Here is a 20,109-nt window from a genome sequence, read left to right on the forward strand (position 1 = left end):
GGTTGTGTGTGCTTATCCCACCTGCATTCACTTTAAATTTTGAGTACTGGTCTCCAGAAGCACTGGCCAAGCTGCGTTTTGTGTTTGGCTTTTTTCCCTTGCTCTCAGCATCACCAGGATTTCTGTGACATCGTTCTCTTCCTTTTGTTTTATCCAGTTAGTTCACTGACATAAACATAGACATGGTGATGTCTATGCAGGGATAAAGTCAGAAATACTTTATATGAAATGGAAGCCAGGGTGTTGGCCTGTTTGTCAGTGCTGGGCCATTCCATCCCCTACTTGTGTTTTTGTGCCTGTTTTTTCTTCATCTCCACCCTTTTAATCTCTCAGCCTTCTGTGGAAGACTGAAAAGATAAGGGTGAGAGCAATGCAGACTCCTGAAGAATAGGAACCTTTCTGTCAGAATTTGCCAACAGAGGGTGTGTTGGGAGAGCTGTGAACACTGGGAGCTGTGGACGAGCTGATGCGCTGTCCCTCTTCGACAGATAGATGCGACTCAGAATCCTTATTCCGTAAGCAGGTTACATACATGGGCATAGAAATGGTGCTAAGAGCTGTTCAAGTGCAGCAGGTCATAGATGAAAGTCAAATAGCTTGTAGAATGGTCCTTGGATATTTGAAGCTGCAAATCTGAACTCTTGAGGATAAAGGGGTTACATACTTTTCCTTGAAGTTTAGAGTGTAAAATGGGTGTAAAAAAGAGCCGTCTGTGGAGCAGTGTCTGTTTTGACCAGTTTCCTTTACTCCATGGCCCTGGGACCTTCAGAGCAGGAATTAGTTTTGTGTTATCTCTCCAAGCTAGTCTAGCAGTAGGACTTTTCCTGTGTACGAGGGACCAAGAATACCCTATCCAAGATACAAAGAAAGCAGTGCTTTAAAAAGCAAGCTTATAGCTGTGAGTGGCCTGTTGCAAAAAGGACAAATGGGCAACAATTCAGCTTTGTGTCTCCCTTCAAAAATCCACCTCTAGCCTACATGAATCACAGCAAAATCTATTAAGCTTCTTGAACCTTGTGTGCTCAGAGTGGTGGCTGACGTGGTGGAAAGGCAAGCTGCCTTAGCAAGGGACAAGTGGTAACACAGGAGAAGAGAAGGGGAGGCAAGGAGCAGTCCCAGTTCCTAGTGAGAGCAACAAGGGAGCTCTGAGAGGAGGCTGTATGGGAGATGATGCTTCATGCAGCATCTGGAGGGGACCTCCCACTCCCCCGCATGTGCTGCAACCCCCACCCCCTGGTCTGCTCTCCCCTCCCCAAAGTCTTTTGGTCATTATTCTCTGTATTGGAGGCCAGTTGCTGGCTGCAGTCAGTTTGGCATCTCTCCGAGTGTGGCTTGAGGCTGCAGACCCCATGCACACCTGGAACAGGCCCTTTGCCAGCCTTGCTCCTGCAGCATATCCAGAACCTGGTCGCAAGATGCAGGGTGCTGCATGGTCAGCAATCCCACCCAGCGTCCCTGTCAGCACAGCCTCCCGAAGAAGACTGTGGTAACGGGAGTTCTTTGCACTTGGTCCTGCCTTTTCTGCCGCTCAGGAGCGGACAGCGCATGCTAGGACTCGGGTTGATAGTCAAGTGTAGCAGGCGCTCCAGGAAGCTCTGATACCTGTGGGTTTAGTCCAGCTTCCTTAACACCAACTGCATGCCTACCTCTCCCCGCCCCTGAGACCCACGGAGGCTAGTGGGATGTGTTTCCCTTCGTGCTGCTGGGTTTCCCCTCCCTCAGTGGCTCTCTGGCCACGCTCCGTAACCAGCTTCCCGTCAAGAGCAAGTACAACGTTTCTCGCCGAGATGGTGGCCTGTGGTAAGGGGGTGGAAGGGAAGAGGGGGTGGGGTGTGCGCTGGGGGAGCTGTTGCTGCTGCAGTTTCGTGCCTCAATCTGTATTCTCTCTCTCCTCTGCATGGCTTCCTGTTTTTTCACACCACTGCTCTTTGAAACAACAAGCTGCAAGCAGGACAGGGGGTGGAGGTTAGTAGACTGGAAGCCTCTGGCAACACTTGCAAAAGGTCTGGGTGCAGGCTCTGGAAAAGTCACGACGTGCTCATGTATTTTTCATGGTGTAATTCTGTCATGTGTGCCACAGAAGTGGCTCTCTGAGGAAGTGGCATGCATGTGCTCCTCAGAAATGCATTGCCCAGTGCTGCGCAATTGCAGCAAAACTATTTGTTGCTTCTCCTCTTTGGCAGTTGTCTTCCTCAGCAGCTCTTAAATGGGAAAAACTAGAATTTGGCCTGTACTTAGGCATTTGTGATAATCAGTCAGATTTAGTCAGTGTCAGAGTAATGCTGAAAAATGAGCCACTGGTGGGGATTCCTGCAGAATTTGGGGTTTTATGCTTCAAAAACCATGCAGCCCAGGTTTTCTGAGTGTGTGAAATAAGCAAGCATCTAGTTTGAAGTGCAACAGCTATGAGCTGCCCTACTTTCCTGTGACCTGGGGCAGCTGGCAGCTTGTACCAAGGCTGGACAATAGTGAACTGCTCAGAGAAGTGATTCCCAAACTGCAAGCCAGACAGCAATTGCTAACGGTTTGCAAAGAACTGGTAATTCTTCTGTTTTTCAGATGCATGACAGTGTTTGGAAAACCAAACCAAAACAAAAAGAAGCTGCATGGGAACTCTGCTGTCGGTGTAATTCCTGTATTTACTGCTATGTTTTCTCCCCTTTGTTTTGAGAGGGGGAAATGGTCAGTTTGATCATCAGCAAAATATGAAGAAAGTGATTTCTAGGATAGCGTCAGGATGAGGGAGCTGCGCCATGAGGCGTCCTGTGGGAGTCAAACCTGTAGCAGAGTCCTCTCCAGAACAGGACTTGTAAACAACGTTTGAAAACATTTTTTCCAGTCTTCTACATGCTTAACATGAGTGAGTCTCTACTCTTGTTAAACCCAGAATTCATCTTTGGTAGATGAATAACTTGTAGGGTTGAGGGAGCTTCTCTACCATATGGGACCAGTATCCTGTTCACTTTAGTATTCAATCTGTGCTCTTGTTCAACACCACGTGCTCTAGAGAGAGACACAAGGAGTCCTGTGCTCTAGTCAGGATGATTGTGGCCGAATGGGAGGCTATTTCTAATCTGAGATCACTGTAGTGCTGCTTTGTCTGCCAGTGAGTTGAAGATAAATTCTCTAGCAGCAAACATTTTTGAGGAATGGAGCTAGATGACTACAGGTAACTGTTCAAAACATGAGATAAATGGGTGTTTCTGAGATGCTGGTTTTATTGATGATAGCCTTGGTTTGCTAACATGTCACTAAGTGGTTTCAAAAGCTGCTCCTCTGGGTAACAGTTGCAGAGTCCAGAGAAAGGTAAATTGAGGTTTAGGTTGCAAAGTCTTGTTCTGGCAATGGTTTCTCTCCCTAGGAGGTGGATGGGAAGTCAGCTGAGCACAGCTGCTTGTGAGTTCTTTGCTTGCCAGACATTGCCATAGGAAAGAGATGAAAAATGGGAAAGATTGCATCAATTATTGAGCCTTGTAAAAAAATAATTAGCAAGACAACAGTAGGCAAGTGGGTAGGGAAGAGGAGAAAAACAGCTGCCAAAGCATGAAAAGATAGGTCTTCACTTGAGACAGAAAAGGAAAGGGAATTGGGTGAGACACTCTATTAATCAGTAGCTGGGGAGAGAGATGGAAAAATTAGCGTATGAGCTTTGTGTGCATTTTAGAGCAGGGCAAGGCCTGAGGGGATGCTGCCTTGTTGAAGTTGCCCACCCTTGGCTTCCACTGAAGGGTCCTTCAGATTACATGCCATTTTCCTGGCTTTTCAACAGATGTTACCAATGGTACCAGATATGACCCAGTGATACAAGGAGAGGCAAGAATAGCTTGTGCAGATGTTTGTTGAGAAGGATTGCCTGGCTTTTCCATATTCAAATTGCTACCTGGGCTGTAAAGGAACTGGCCAGAATGCTGGTTAGTTCAGGTTCCCAAATGACAGGAACAGGCTTCCATTAGGATTCAATTTTATCTTTCATTTTACAGTTCCCTCCAGAGCCACCAGCAAGCATATGGATGATTTTTGCACGGTAATGCTATGGTTGCTGATCTGTGGGCAGAGCTGTCTGCTGTGATACAAGGATGTAGATTTAACAGTCTCCACTGCGTGCTGAATGTAAATTTGTCAGTAGTGATTTCTTGGTGATGCCCGTTCATGTCTTCCAGATCAATTCCTAGCATTGTTATCCTCCTGGATTTGTTTCCCACAACAAGTCTCCCAGGCACCTCTGTCTAGAACTTAGCAGATGCTCTCTCCTCCTGGAGAGCTGCATCTGACTGGTTTCTCACATGGTGCTATGTAGTCTCTTGCAGAGGTCTTTTTCTGTATTACCTAGGCAGATTTTTTTTTACACTACCTGAGTGATGTGCACAGGTAGTGTAAAAGCTACAGCTGTCCTGTATATTTAAGGAAACAGCCTGTCTGTTGGCAGTTCCCAGTCCTCCCACCAGAACATTTTTCTTCACGTAAGGCAACCAGCTAAACAGAGGAGTAAAGCACTGCAGGAGAAGCCCCGTTATAGCCAGATGTCTTCTGAGCACTTGCAATCTGTAGAACTGCTGACGCGCTCCTTTCCTTCAGGGACAGTCAGCTACACGTATATAGGTAGAGGGTGATTCAGTCACCCATGATAAGAGCTAGCAGATATCTTAGTTGAAGTAAATAAACAAGTATCGGCATAAACTTAATGGCTGTCTTCACTAAAGCTCAGTTACCTCTCTGTAATGGAAAGTTTCAGGGAAACTTTGGGGGAATTTGCACACATGCAATCAGAGCTGCTGACTTCTCATTCAGAGCAGACAAAAACATTGTTTTCAGAATCAGTTATGCTGCTGCTTTTTTATTATTATTATTTATGGCCTCTTCCTCTATTTTTTTGCAACATAAGAGAAGCAGTGGGACTGATTTTAATTTTCTGCTATAAGACTGATCCCAGGGGAGTACGTGGGGAGTACTGATGGACAAGTCACTTGCAGTGTCCTCTGCTGATGCTGCCAGCATGGAGGAAGATCACTTTGCCTTGGACCCAGATGGTGGGAGCATTTTTTACTGGGCTTATTCAGTCTTTGCTAATTCACATGTGGGCAGAACTTCCTGGACAGGTGTTTACCCTGCCAGCTTGTAGCTACAAGGTCTCCAAAGTACAGCCAAGGTAGCAGGCACAACCATCTGTCGATGATCAGTGTTTCTAGCTCATCAAGAAGGTGATAAAAAATTCATCAAGATCTGATTGTCCCATGGCTGATCATTTTGCTATCTAAAGTGACTGCAGGGGAAGACTTTGTGAGTTCTCTCCTGTGCAAATTTGTCAGGTGTCCTCATCTCTACTGTTTTGCAGTATAGCAGGATTTCCCATGCCATTTTTTGTCATTTGTAAATGGAGTAGATGTGCAGCTGCCTTTCCTCCTTTGGTCAGCTGGACCCCACAAAAGAGGCTCAGGAAGAGGGGAGTAGGGAAAATGCTGTGATGCTCTGGATGGAGTAATTCGCAGTGCCAAGTAATCTGTTACCACCAAACATGCTGGGGTGTCTGTTAGTTGAGATGAGGGAAGACAAAGGTTCAGTAGCAACAGGAGCAATGGGGCATGAGAGCTCAGCTATTCTGGTGAGTGAGATCAGGTGCATGTACTTGTGCATCTCTCCTCTTGGTAAAACACATTTCAAATCTCTGTGGGCTTTTGCTGGTTCTGATTCAGCAGTGAAAAAAGATCATGTGTGGTTTTGGGGGGGGGTTGGTTGGGTTTTTGTCATTTGCTAATCTGAGGGAGCTACTCCAATCTTAAAGTTTGCTATGTGGATATTTGTATGACCACAGGGGAAAAAAAAAAGACTGGTGTTTCAGGAACAGAAAGTGCTAGCCTCCGTTCCTCCCCTGCTGCATATGACCTCCCAACGCAGGGGATACACAAGCAGAGTGCATGGGAGTCAGCAGCACCAATCAATAAAGCGCTGAAGGAAGAGAAGAATGGTAAATAAATAATGTGCATGGAGGAATAGTCAGGGCATGACCTTTTGTAGCACTGAACGGTCTGTAAGTGGGTGCTGTGGCTCAGGTTGTAATGGCATGACATTAAAAGCCCATATGGCATCATCAGGAGCAATGTGTTTTGAGAGGGCATTTGCCTCCGGGGTGGAAGCTAGTAAAAAGATACAAGTGTGACAGGCTGGGAAGTGGCACAGAAAGAGAAATGCTTCTGTAAAAGGAGAAGTCTGAGGAGGAGGAAGGATATATTTTTAGTGTCAAAGGGCTCGTGAATTTCTTTTGCTTTTGGCACAGAAGGAATCCCATTGTAGTGGCTAGGTATATTTGGTTTTGTTGGGGGATTTAGGAGGTAGGGAGGGAATATCTTTAAAGGCCCCTTTTCTTTGCAACATTTTCTTTAGAGAGCTGAGGGAGCATCTTGGCTCCCCACAGCGTCCTGAAGGAACCTGACAGATGAGCAGGTGGGTGGTTGCAACCAAAGCAAGCAGGAAATGCTGCTGTTAGGGGTTCATGGGGGTGCCATGCCATAGGTCTGCAGGCTTGTTAACCTGTTGGGCATCTGACTGACTAGCAAGCCACACATCTAGCAAGTAGGTAACCACAACAAGAGGCATTGTCAGTCATGTTTTACTTTCGCCCACCACTTCTCCAGCCTGCATAGCCCAAGACAGGTGCTGCTACAGTTTGCAGTTTTGCAGGCTGTGTGCATCTTCACTGGAGTGACAATGCTGGGATTGCCCAGCTTGCAAAGCAGGGCACTCTTTGTGCTACAGGCAGTTCAGTGCCCATAAGCTTTTTGGACAGCAATGAAGCCAGTACTTCCCAGCAAAACATCAACCTCAAGACCTGGCATCTCTGACCTCTCAGAGTAAAACAAGTAAGATTTCCCACTGTTCCCCATCACAAGAGCTGCTCTTTGGCTGAGAACATAGCAGTCTGAAATGGGATGGTAAAGAGAGATGCTTTACTGACAGTAACGTAAATGGAATGGTTCCCTTTTCTGGTGCCTTTTTGCTTGTTGCAGATTCTTCCAGAACTTTATAGAAGTAAGGCTTTATGGTCAGGTCATTGGAAACAAGCTACACCCCCTCTTGTGGTACTCTAGCAAATGGCTGTATTTGGTCAATGTTTTCAGGTGGTTTCCATGTTGCTTGGTATCTCCAGTGGGGACTCCAGATCATTTCATTCTCAGTCACACAAAGCAGTGTGGCTTTGCAAAGCACTTTGGCAATATGACTGTGCTGTATATAATAACACATACCTGTGAAGCTGGTGCTTGTGGAGAGAGGCCACACAGACTTCACTAAATTTTTCCATTAAATTTCCAAGCCTAATTCTGAAAGCATCACCTTGCCAAAGTTGCATGTGAACTCTGTGGCACAATTCACCTCCTTCTTGATAGTGGTGTGCAGCTCGTATCTTCCTGTAGGCATCCAAGCGTCATGGCTCTTGATGCCTGGGAGCTCTGTTAACTCTGTGTGTCTGTTACTGTCCTCTCCTTAACCCCTGTCATTTTGTCATTTTTATCCAGGAGACTTTGCTCTGTGTCTTTCTACCTGTGGCCTTCAGAAGAAGAGAAAATTGAAACTCCGGCTCCTGACTGGAGCCAATTTACACCAGCCACTCAAAACACTAAACAGAAAGTAGGTAGGAGGAAGGAAATGAGAGTTTGAGTGTTTCCCTGTTGCAGGTAACAGGGAAATAGAATAGGAGATCCAGCGCAAAGTTGTCATCTTGCTGAGCCCCTGCCAGCACCGCAGGTGCTTTATGGCTGCTTTTGTTGGGTGATTTGTTCCTCTTAGTGTCAGGGTAAAGCCAGACTTAAGGTCTTTGTGATGGTGCAGAACAGGCTTACAGCAGCAACAATTTAGAAAAGGGACTTCCAGGCAGTCTGGATAAGGCTGAAATTTTTTCCGTTTAAAACAGATGGGGGTGTGAGTTGCTGTGTGCTTGTGGTAGCTATTGAGGACCTAGTGGAAATAACGTTGCATCAAACCCAGTCTAAGATCTTTACAATTTTCCAAGCAAGTGACTGAGCAGATGTATATGCAGAGGTGGGTAAGCTGGGGTAACTTGTGTTATGCTGCTGGCCTTCTGTTAAAATGGAAGAATCACTTAGGTGAAGCCTCATTACTCAGGACTGTAAAATGTACAAATATGAAGATAGACTGCAAACTCTCCTAGTAAGCAATTAAGACTGTCTGCACTTAGAAACTGCTATTGTTCAATTGATTTAATAATTGAATTACTATTCAGTGTTGTTTACCAATGTGGACAGTTTTATTATCTGTTTAGGAGCAGATGACTGAACATGCTAGACTCAGCAAAAGCACCAGTTAAATGGCGGGACACACACCCCCCCCCCCTACCAGTTTTCAAGTATTCAAGTGTTTTCCTTGAAGTAAGCCCTGACAAATGAGTGGCAAGGTCTTCCTGGAAGCTTGAAGGAAAAGGATTTTAAATAAATAAATAAGGCTGTTTCACTTTTTCATGTGTTGGGGGAAGGTGAGTTGCCAAGGAGTGCAGTGCTTTGGCTTTGCAAGACAGCTGCTGGGAAGAGGACCTGGACAGCGCATGCTCAGAAAGAAGTGGCATGTCTTGCATGTGCAAAACCCAGTCTGCAAATCATAATGACGTACAATTTTCACAGAACAATGTGCCTTTTTTTGTTTCTCACGTCCCAGAGAAAAGCAGCAAACTCTGCAACTATTAATGATAAAAATTCCAGATTACCCAAAGGGTTGTGATGCAAGATACACATGTGGGAGTGAGTTGGGGTTTCTGTCAATAGCCTAGATACCGTGCCTGTCTTAAATGCACCTTCTGTGTGTCTCGCTTTGCTGTTTTCCATGTAGTTCACCTCTTATTTTGTATGTGCATGTGATGTGTCATGCATGTGCTCACAGGCAGCACCTCTACACCCAGCGTGGCAGCATGTTGATCGCTGTCTGCTGTAGGAATGCCAGACCTAACCATTCTAATAGGAAGAGGGCTTATCCCTAGGGGTGTTGTGTGAGGAGCGTATCCACTTCCAGCTCAGCCTGCAAAATACCTAGGCTTTGCTGGAGATGCCCATTCATACTGTCATATTAAAACGTTATCAGGCTACTGGATGCCAGCCTAGTGCCAAGCAGCAATTTCTGACCAAAAAGTGTGCCAGGGGACCTGTCCCAAGGACTGGCTGGAATTACTGCTTGGGCTGTGACTTGGTGCTGATCTCCATGCTGGGGCGGATGATTTTGGTTTTGGGCTGGTGGAGAATTTTCCTGAAGGCTTTTCCCCATCAGAGTCCCCTACCTCTCTGTTTTAAGGAGACTGATTTTAAAGACTTTGCTAGTTTGTGGTACTCTTTGTTTTTCCCCTTTTTGTGGGGACAGCAGAACAAGCCAGCAGTAAAGGGGGGGGGGGGGGGAGGGGGTGGGTGGGAAATAGCCCGCTAATCTCTTAAGTGATCCAGTGCTCAACGTTAACTGTTCTAAGGCAGCAGCGAGTTTGTAGCATGCAAGGCGAGACCTGCAAAAATCCTTTGAGGCAGCAAATTTCTCTGCTTAAGTGCATCCCACTGATGTGAGGGGGGGCACCCAATCTCGCTCAAATCCTGGCTGCTGCCACGTTTTAAATGATGATACTGTAATAATAAATGATGAAGCTTTTATTTTGTTTTGAAAGGCACGCTGACCCTTGTAGTGTAAGTGCTTAATGTAGCTAATAGTTGTCTGGTACAGTTTCCCAGTCCTAGTTCTGTTTAGGCTATTTGGACTGTTAGCTTCTGTGAAATACATCTTCTCTTCTTTTTTTAAAGACCTAATGAAAACAAACATTTGCTATTTCTGGACCAAAATCTGAGGACAAAAATTTTGCACTTTACTGCTACCAAAGACAGTTTGTTTTTTCTTCAACACTGTTCCCAGGGTAAAAGTTGTAGTTTTACCTCCAGCTATGTAAATGATTCTTCATCAGTATGTCTCAGGTGGAAATTCCCCTGTTCACAAATGGAAATTTTGCTCTGGTAACAGTAAAAATGATAATTTTCTTTCAGCCAAAGCAATCTCTCATTTTAGAAAAAAGAAAAAAAAAAATCCTTTCCCATTCCTTTTTTCCTTGTTGTCATTGATGACTCATGCAATGGCCTTTGCTACTAATTTCTGACTCTTAAGTGATTTTTCAGGTGGCTGCTAAAAAATTCTTAAAGCATTTGTCACTGGCATGTGCCTCATTTTGTAACATGATACGTATATCCTGGTTTTTATGCAGAGTGTATTTGTTTGGGTTATGAATGTTGCTTAGTTTGGAATACACACTTTATGCACCAACTAAAAGTTGACAAACAAAACCCACCCAAATATAACAAATCGTGAGTCTGTGCACAGTATTTGGTGCAGGCAGGCACCTGCGTATGTCTGTCTTCAGTGTGCAGCCAGCCACCCACACAAAAGTTTGCAAGATCTGGTCTTACTGGAAACAATAAGGGCCCCCAAAATTCCCAAACTGGACGAAGGACCTTTTTTCTTTTTTTTTTAAAGTGCTCTGACTTTATCACTGATGTCTAGTTTTAGTTTTTTGTTCATGCGAACTTGAGCTGTACTTCTGAGTGTGGGAAGACTGGGTGCTGCTTTTCTTCTGGCAGCAAAGAAAAGGATCCAGAATCCCCTAAGAGTAATTTCAAGATTAAATAGCGTGTTTTAGTTGAACAGGCAGTTACAACTCATAGTGGAAGTTTGTGGTTTTATAGATCACTCAATTGGTGCAAAAAGAAGTACTCCCAAGAAATGGTATTTAAAAAAAAAGAAAAAGAGGAAAGTTGTTTGTCCCTCATGAAGAACCAATAGAAAAAGTATGTAGCTTCTGTGCACTTGTTTGACATTCTTTGGTTTTGTATCAAGAAAACATCTTCAAGAGAAGTAAGGTTTTGCAAGGCATTCCTTGTGTGTGTGTGAAAATGCTGTGTGTATCTATGCAATTATATTTTGAAGTGTTAAAGGTGTAAATAATAATTTGTGTTGAGACATTGATGCTTTGAACTTGTGTAGCACCACCAGTTAAAGACCTTAAATGATTTGTACCAACAACAGAGCTTTACAAAATGCCCTGTGAAACACGGAAGTAATATTATGTATATTTTGCATGCAGAGAAACAGGTGAGACACCTTATTAAAAGCCACAGCATCAGTGCCAGTACAAGGAGTTGAACATGACTATTTACTCCAGGTCCTGTCCTTGAAAGCATTGTCTTGGGTTTTTGGAGCAGCGTGTGTAATTTTGGTGGGGATTTGTGTTGGTGTTGGTTTGGTTTTTTGTTTGTCCCCCAAACCATTCTGTCTTAACGTTTTTGCAGTCAGTAACTCAAACCATATCCCTTACACTGCTGTAGCTTCACATATGTTGCAGAGCTGGGTCAGTAGCATCTCCTCCTATCTAGCATTTGATTAATACCTTCCACTTCATTCTCTGGGATGTTGTACTGCTTGCAACACCCAACAGTTAAGAGAACTTGCTTTTTCCTTAACACAAGATTTTGACACTGACAGAAGCTGTAACTTTGAGATTCTGATGAAGAAACAACCAAGCAGGTATCAAACGAAGCCTCCTCCTCGTTCGTTTTGATAACCTCCGAAGGAGAACTGCCTCCAGAGATTTTTCTCCTTTAGAAGTCTTGTGGTGGTGTGGATGATCAAGATAGGAATCTCAGCTGCTTGCTGCAGCTAACTCAGGTCAGTTCTTGTTGCTTGTTTTTCCTCTGCAAGCATTTATGGGGAAATCATGGAGGAATGCATTGCTCTCAGATCTGCAATATCCTTCATTTAAATGCGTAGTCATACAAATAAAACGTTGGGGGTTTTTCTGGGCAAGGACACCAAATTACACCATTCTGGCTTTCAGCAAGAGAGCTGAGTGTCGTTCTCCCTTCTCTCTGTTGTTCAGGGGTCCTGGGATTGATGTGATTTCAGAGGCTCGGTGAGGTCCTTGTTCCTGTACCTGTGGTCCCCCAGGTTAATGCAGCCCATACTGGGTAAAGCTGGTAAATGTGCTTGTGATCCTTTGGGTTTTGTTCCCCTAAATATCATCCTCGTCTGGTGTTTATCTTCTGCCTTGTCCTCAGCAAAGGACCTGCCATTTTTGTGGGACTTGAGCTGGGGGAAAGTGGAACCTGAGACATGTGGTAGTGAGCTCTTGAGAGAAGTGGTCGTTTCAGTCTTCATTTTAAGAAGGTGGTGTGATTAATTTCTCCTCTGTTTTATTCAACACAGCCTTTTTCTAGTTTCTGTTCTCTCCAGAGACCCATGTCAGGGGCTACCGACCTGCAATCCTGGCACTACAAGTAAATTTGTTATCCAAATAAAACAAGTCCTTTAGTGAGGACACCAGAGATTTAACCTGATTTTTTCTACCATCCCCCTATGTAACTTTTGGCCAGTTCATTTCTGTGTCTTGGTTTTTCTTGTGTGTCAACAACAAAGGAGGAAAAGCATGAGAATGCAGGGTTTACAGCAGATACTACTGAAGTTTTTTAAGCAGTACAAATGAAAGTGTATCTATTCTGAATATATTAACACTTACTATTTATTATTAGTACTGCTATATTTCTATAAAACAGAAATTTATGTTAACTTAAGTTTGTGCTTTTGCACTCCCTGTGCTAGGTCAGAGCTTGGGTTCCCCGGGCTGCGTTTGTTTCTGGCTTCTGGCTAGCTCAGCGGTTTGTTTGTTATCTCTAATGTCCTACCATACTGCTGGCTGCTATAGAAATAATCACTGGGGCTTGACATGAAAATTCTGAATTCATGTCTTCCTTTTTTCCCCCACAAAGTTTGGGAGATTTTGGATCTGCGCTTGGTTTAGATTAGTCAATGCTTTCCTTAGAGCACCAGCGCTGATTTTCAAAGGGATGAAGGTCAAGTCTTCCCATCATCTTTTACATTGTGTCCTACTTGAATAAAAATCTGTAAAATGGAGCAGTATTAAGCTGTTTATGAAGTTAATCATAATTGGTAGGGCTGTGGCAGCTCTGGCTATTTGAAGATGGAGAACTGGTATGTTCAAGATAGGAAAATGAATGTGTACAAGCAGTTGGAGGCTGTAAGGTGCAGTTTATATATGTATGTATGTTTAAAGAAATCCCAACAAAGAGTGAAAAGCCTGTAGCAGCGTATCATTGTGCTATATAGCACAGAGACCCTTTGTGGAAGGTGCAAGAAGAAACAGCGATCTTCAAATCTTGAAATACTGTTGGGTTTGATCATAGGTGTTGCTCAGCAAAGGGTGTATCCTGTGGCTGTACTTACACAGGTGAGCTCTGCTCCTCGCCTTTGTGATTGCTGGTGTTGATCAGTGTTGTACACTTCACGCGGCTGTGATCCTATTTCAGATCTGATTACCAAAAAAAGCCTCTTTTGACTTTTAAATAAGGGCAAATAACCAGCCGTATTTGCAGACCAGCTGCATAGCTGAAGCAGAAACGCGGTTTCCCGCCTGTTTTGGGTAGTGTTAACCACATGGAGCAAATAGTTTCAACTCTCGAAAAACTGCACTGGCTTCCTGTTTGCTTTGTGGTGCAATTAAATGTGGCGAGTTCAGTGGGGTTTGTTTGTTTATCACATACTCCAGTCAGTGGAGGACAAGAGAGGCTTCTTGTAGCCTTGCCTGTAGAAGTGGTGAATGCAGCTTCATAAATGTTACAATTTACTAAAATTACTGACCCCTCTGTGGTTGGGGGCACAGGAGAACAGGCACAGTGATTTTCTCTCCAGGTGCTCCGCAGGCAGTTGAAAGTGTTCTTGATGGGCAGTCCTGTAAATACCGCTGTGGTTACATTATTTGCTTGTTGTCATCCTCCCCTTTGTGTCCCTGTTCCTTCTTCCTCCAAGAGCCAACCAGCTGTCTCATCCAGGCTATGAACATTGGCTGAATTTCTCATGCAGCACATTGCAGTAGAAAAGGGATTGGAAGGGAGATGGTTAGGAGCTGCACAGCCAGTGTTTCCAGCCGTGTCCATTGTGTAAAGGGATGCTGAGATGATAAGCAGATGTGCAAGAATGGTGTACCTGGAGCACTGCAGAGAGGAAACAACCTGAAAAAAAAAAGATGTGAGGATAAATGCCAGTAAGTGGAGCTATGAAAGACTGATAATTAAGACTAAGGGTGCAGAAAAAGCTTTGTTGAAGGGATATAGAAAGAAGGTATTAATGGGAGTAGTTGTTGTAACTGGAGTACAAGCCAAAAGATGAAAAGAAAATCACACTTTAGATTTGGCTTTGGTAAATGTATAATAGACAGCAGCCCTTTGCTCTAGCCAAGCGCTGTGGGGTTTTCATCCTCATCTGTAGAGAATCCCCCATCTCTCCTGTGAGCTCTGGGGCACTCCTTATCCTGCAAAGGCTTGTACCCTGAGCCCGCGGTTGTGCAATGCAGAATGTCCAAAAACTCATCCCTTGTGTCCATTTGTCTTTCTACTGTCTACAGTTTTATGTTAACCCTGGGTAGTCCACAGTGCATGTCCTTTATAATACAGCCTGGGAGAAGATCCCTTCTTATTTCCAAGTGAATTTGTTTATGCATGGCAAATACTAATTGATTTTTTTTTTTTTAAATGAGAGTCAGTTTGTGTTACCCAACAACTATGTCCACGTTGGTTTTAGACACCGATTTTTCTTCTTTGCTTGATGCTTAGCTTGGAGTCAAGCTCTAGTTGCCACATTTCACCCTAATCGTTATTATGGCAGGGCTCTTACCTGGTGTGGCAGAGACCTGTCCCTGCAATTATACAAAAAGTGACCATTCTTCTCTCCTCTGTGCTCTTCTAATGAGTCCTGCATAAAACTTGGACCACAGTGTGACATTCATGAATACTGGGGCTGGGGTGTGCATTATTCACCAAGCAGGACAAGGCTGACCCCTGGCTCAGCAGGAGCATGGCATCATGTTCCTGGCAAATTCACCAGAATAAGGGACGTGGAGCATGTGCCCACTGCATGGCAAGAGAAAGGTTACAGCCAAGAATACAAAATTAACCTTTTGGAACTTTATGAACTCTGGGTAAATTTATACCAGATTGGAATGGGATGGAGATGGCCTTTTTGAACGGGGATGCTGAGCACGTGCCTAATATTGGGTGCATTAGAAAGAATGCCACGTGGATGCCACTAGCCCTTCTTACCAGCGTTTTCTTCATGCCCGTTAGCACTGTTTTGTTCTCAGAAACACAGAGGAAAAACAACAAATGGATCTTTCCTTTCTGTTCTTCCTGAAGGTCTCAGATTTTTAATCTAGCAGTTGCAACTATTTTTCTGACTTTCAGTTCCTTTTCCCTTCCCTATGGTTTCTGTTGTCCAATTTCTCACAGTGTGGGCATATGTCCTGTAAGTGTTCAGTATAGTCCTACATGTGAAACTTGAAGATGATGAATAGAAAAACTGTTAAAAAGAAAAAAAAAAAAGCAGAACAGAAACCAAATTCCTGTAAACAGTCTGTTCAACATATCTTTAACATATGTCAGGGCCAATGATTTAAAATAGGCCGTTTCTGAGCTTTAAAAGGTCACATTAAGACATGATAGTAGAGATTCGAATGGAGTCAAAGAATGAATGTTTCAACAGTCACATTTTGTACCGAGGGCAAGGTGTCTGTATTGCCAACTAGTGATGTTCAGGGGGAAAAAATGAGTCAGATTGCAAGAATAATGAGTTTTTCTTGGATAATAACCTGGGAAAAAAAATGTACCTTAATCGCATGCCTCCAGCAGTAGAAGCTTTAGGAGAAATGGTGATTCTGGGAGTCATAAAATTGCAGGACCAGCCAGGGCAACACGCTGACACTGTGTCCTATACCAAGATTGTTTCCATGTATGGGAGTGAAATAATTAAAAGCACAAATCTAGGTTCACATACTCTCGACCCGGAGTATGGTGGGCGCTTCTCAAGTGCAGGAGGAAACATGTGAAAGAGTTTTTCAAATGAGCAAATGGGTTTTGGATATCTAATTGCTGCTGAAAATTTAATGAGACGGAGGAGAGCGATTGAGCGCTGGAAACATTTCTTACCCCCATCTGCCACTTCTTTGGAACCACTAGTTTCCTGTGACATGTCAGAGAGATGTGATGGCAATGCCATGGAGTGTCTGAGAAGCAGCTGACCCTTGGGGCACCTCGAGGCTCAGGTGGGGGGTCCTTGCAGGATGGTTTGGTGCCTGGGTGGGCTTCCCCTGCAGATAATGGATCTGTACAACAGGTTGGGGGAGGAAAAAAATGGGTAGGTACCCTGTATGTCCTTGGTCCCCTGCATGTAACCGTGTGCTTGGGTCCTCTGTCTCCTGTGACTAGCAGGTGCTAGTGAGACGCCAGGCAGGTTACAGCTTGTGGCTACCCTGCTCTTACTTTGGGCCCCGCAGGCACCTTGTCTTCTCATCCCCCAAGTCATCTTACTCTCCTTTGGGATTTGGGGTCCTCTCCATCCCTGTTGCACAAAACTTTTCCAGGTGAAGAAAGTGTAGTTGCAGGGCTGAGGTGGTCAAAGGAGCCTCTTCCAGGGAAAGAGCGAGTCCCAGGCTATGCCGGATCTCCCGTGTGGGTGGGTTTACCGTACATGTGGGTTTGGAGCCCACCTTCAACATCGTGTTTCAGCTCCGGTGGTAACGGAGCTGCTGACCGGCGCTACAGGCGCGTGTCCCCGGCTCACGCACCGCGCCGGCGGCGTCGGGAGGGTGGCAGCCATGTCGCGCTGGGGACACGCTCTGCGCGGCCGCCGGGACCGGCGCTCCCGGTTGTGCATCTCCTCACGCGCTGGGCTGGCCGAGCCGGCGCCGCGCAGGTGACCGGGGCGCTGCACCGGCGGGGTGACCCGCCGGGACCGAGGGTGACGGTGCGCGCCGTGCGGCGGCCCTGCGGCGGGGCTGCTGCTGCCTGGGGCGCGGCCCCAGCTCCGCGGCGGTGCGGGGGGCGCGGGCCCGGCGTGCGGGGCAGGGCGCTCGGGGGGCGATGGCCGCGGGTGGGCGGTGCGCGCTCGGCGGCGCGGCCCTTTGCAGACGGTGCCCGGCGCCGGGGCGCGGGCGGCCCTTTGCAGACGGTGCCTGGGCGGAGCCGGCAGCCCGGAGCCGGCAGCCCGGAGCCCGGCGCCGCGGGCGAGCAGTGCAGGTGAGCGTCGGGCCGGGGGGAGCGGGGCCGGCTGGGGCTGGGGCCGGGGCGCTGCGCTGCCCCTTCGCCGCGGCCGGGGGTCTCCGTCCGGGCCGGGCCGGGCCCCGCGGCTGGTGGAGGGTCACCCTGTCCCCCGTGGCTCGGTCCTGCGTGTGTCTCCGTGCCGTTTGAGGCAAATCCGAGTGGCTCCTTCAGCGGGCTGTGCTTTTTCTGAAGAAAAAGCGCTTCTGCTTTATACAAACTGGGTGGTTTAGGATTCGGTAATCTACGTGTTGGACGTGGGGTTTCAGCTGCCTGGGGAGCCAGCCCTCGAAGCCGGGCCCCCGCAGGGACAGATGTGCTGGGGGCAGGCAGAGGCCAGGGGCCGAGAGCGATGGTGTCACCCGCTGGAGAGGGCCCTGCCTGGTCCCCCCGGCAGGTTTGGCACCATGTCGCTGCCGCGTGAGAGTCAGCCAGAGGTTTGTGCGACGTCTGTCCGTCGTCCATGCCTGCGCTGGTGCTCTGCTGCCCGGGTTAGCTGCCAGCAGCGGTGTGGGGCTCTGCGCCGGGTTTGCCATGGGTTGTGTGCCTTGGCAGGGCGCGAAGGAGTCTCCTAAGAGGCCTCTAAAGAAGGTATCCATAACACCTAAGCACGGTACACGGTACGTGCTTGAGGTGGGGACCTGAGAGTAAAGGAAGCTGAATGTAGCGGTGGAGAGTCATTAGAAATGTATGGCTTATTTTTTGTTTTCATCAGCAACATGCGTTGTACACCCATGGGAGTCTCTTGAAAAAGACTGATTTCAGCAACCTCTTCAGCCAGAAGCTTTCATTTATCACAATTTCCTCCAACTCCCAGCCTATGCCCCTGTTAGCAGTAATAGCAGGAGTGCAAAGATTGCAAATCACTCTGCTAGCATTTAAGAATTACAACATCCTTCATGAGATATACTTGTGCATAGAGAAGACTGAAACACAGAGGAGTTGTTTGAAGTCGTGCATCAAATGACTCTCAAGGTTGGAAACTGAACTTTGCAATTTGTCAGCTTTCAAGCTCTTACTTTAACTGCTAAATATACTGTTTCCCACTAGATGTTTCCTTAGACAATACTGAAAGCATAGTTGCTTGACTGTGACCTTGCCTAAAAGGCTGCTTGAAAGTTTCTACCAGAGCAAGATTCTCGAGTCCTCCCATCTGGTACTTTTCTTACTCCCTGATGTTCCTCTGCCTCTCTCTAGTGATACTATTTTGCTTCCAGAATAAGGTATGGCTTTACGTTGCTATTTCTCTTAAGTTGCTTTACCACAGCTCCTCTTTTGCTTCCTTTGGCTATTATTAGTTGTGGCTGGATCTAAGGCCCTGCTGAGCTTCAATGATGGTGTATCGCCCTAATGCTCTTTCCCTAGTTACTCTGGTGCTGGGAGCCCCACAGAAGTGCTGCCTGTTTTTATCACCACGTGTACTTTCAGCTTTCCTCTCTCTTTCCTTGCTGACAACCCCTTTCATCATCAGCCCTGTACACAAACAAGGTTAGCTCCAGTTCAGATTACATTAGTGTAGTCCTGCTTCCCATTACTTTTCTCTACGAGCCCATTTTATGGGGATGTGCATGTGTAAGGCAGGCATTGAGGAGTATAAATGCTCAAAGGAAGGGAGCCTTTATTTCATAAAGGGAAGAGTACAAGCCAAGGGATTCTTTGGATCCAGTGGTTGTTCCAAGCCTGATCCTTGTAGTCTTCGCATAGCTTGAATGCTTCCTTGGAAGGTGGAGAAATCCAGGGCTCTCCACTGATATCTCGATGCATGGAGGATGCAGATTTTGGCACATAAACACTGGTTTGTATCGGCCTCTAGAGGGGTGCTCTGTAGCGTTTCAGGGTCCTGAAAAGTCAGGCACAGGCATTTTCATCCCTTGCCCATTTTTCCTGGGCAGATTCCACTGCACATCTACCTCAGCCTAATGGCTTGTGTAATCAAAGTAGTGAGTAAAGGTGGTTATTCAGAGGCTTAGAAATCTCTAATAAAAGGCAGTTTTGAACCAATGTTACTGTGTTCTACTACGTAGAGTTGAATGAACAACAAACTACTGTTGAAAGAACAAATGAATCTGCAGGGAATTGTGTGGCAGGATATGAGATCAGTATACAGAGCATAAGCTGATAATATGCAAAAACCTTTATTTGATTTTTGTATTTGGTGGAGCTAGGAGTCTTATTGCAGTAAACCAAATAAAGGAGATAAGAATATTCTAAACTAGGATTTGAGGAAATGAACCCTGAGATACAAAGGCATTGTTCAGTACTTGAGTGCTTCCCCACACCTGATTTCAAGGGGTCCTGGTTTTTTCCCTACCTGGTCCATGGGCCAAGCCTTACACTTGTGTGTATGTGTTTGAAGGAGGAGCTGGAGACAGTTGGAGCTCTGGTGCAACTCAGGCCTTTGCTGAAGGTGCAATACTGCCACAGGAACTGAAAGAGAGTAGTGGTGGCCTAACGGCACGGTTGGGACACTGAGCTGTATTTTACAGAAAGCTTAATGGAGGTTGTAAAGGAAACGCTTTTCTTGAGATGACAGCAGAATCTGTGCTATTAATGCCACCTCCAAAATTTTATTAGCAGGTATTCAAGAAGGCAGCAAAACCATTCTTCTGGCATAAAAGGCTGCTGCTAGCTGAATGTCCAGGCTCAGGGTCACTCTTGGTGGCTGTCTGCAGGGGACAGCTGTGAGTTCTCAGTCCAGCTTGCTGTGGATTCCGTAGGCTGGCCAGAGCATCACATCCAATCTGCTGTGTTGAAGGTCCCTGCTCAGCTGGGGTGAATGGGTCAGCACAGCAGACACTTGCACCTCTGCAAGCCGGCATCCCCTGAGGCTGTGTTTCCAGCACCTCCCACCAGCACATGTTCATTTTTAGGTGAATAAAGAGCCAGGTTGTCAATACTTGTCAACAGGCAGACCTGTGATAGGCCAGTCTTACTGTGAGCTGCTGTTGCATCCGCATCATGGGACTGGCACCTGAATCTGGATTTT

The 20,109-nt window shown here is 46.1% G+C and overlaps 1 protein-coding gene across 4 annotated transcripts in view; it reads left to right on the forward strand.

The window, feature by feature from the left end:
• Nucleotides 1–1,776: 1,776 nt before the first annotated feature.
• The window catches only part of PIK3CD (phosphatidylinositol-4,5-bisphosphate 3-kinase catalytic subunit delta), a 48,211-nt gene continuing 29,878 nt past the window's right edge, over nucleotides 1,777–20,109 (forward strand). Inside the window, exon 1 of one of the 4 annotated variants that reach the window (XM_040588787.1) lies at nucleotides 1,777–1,800. The gene's annotated coding sequence lies outside the window, so the exon portion shown is untranslated. Of the gene's footprint in view, nucleotides 1,801–16,757; nucleotides 16,780–17,014; nucleotides 17,103–20,109 lie in introns of those variants that run through there. The other 3 variants (XM_040588788.1, XM_040588785.1, XM_040588783.1) reach the window with 3 other exon arrangements.

This window comes from Falco naumanni, chromosome 3, assembly GCF_017639655.2.
Source record: "Falco naumanni isolate bFalNau1 chromosome 3, bFalNau1.pat, whole genome shotgun sequence".
In the NCBI taxonomy this organism is placed as follows: Eukaryota; Metazoa; Chordata; class Aves; order Falconiformes; family Falconidae; genus Falco; species Falco naumanni.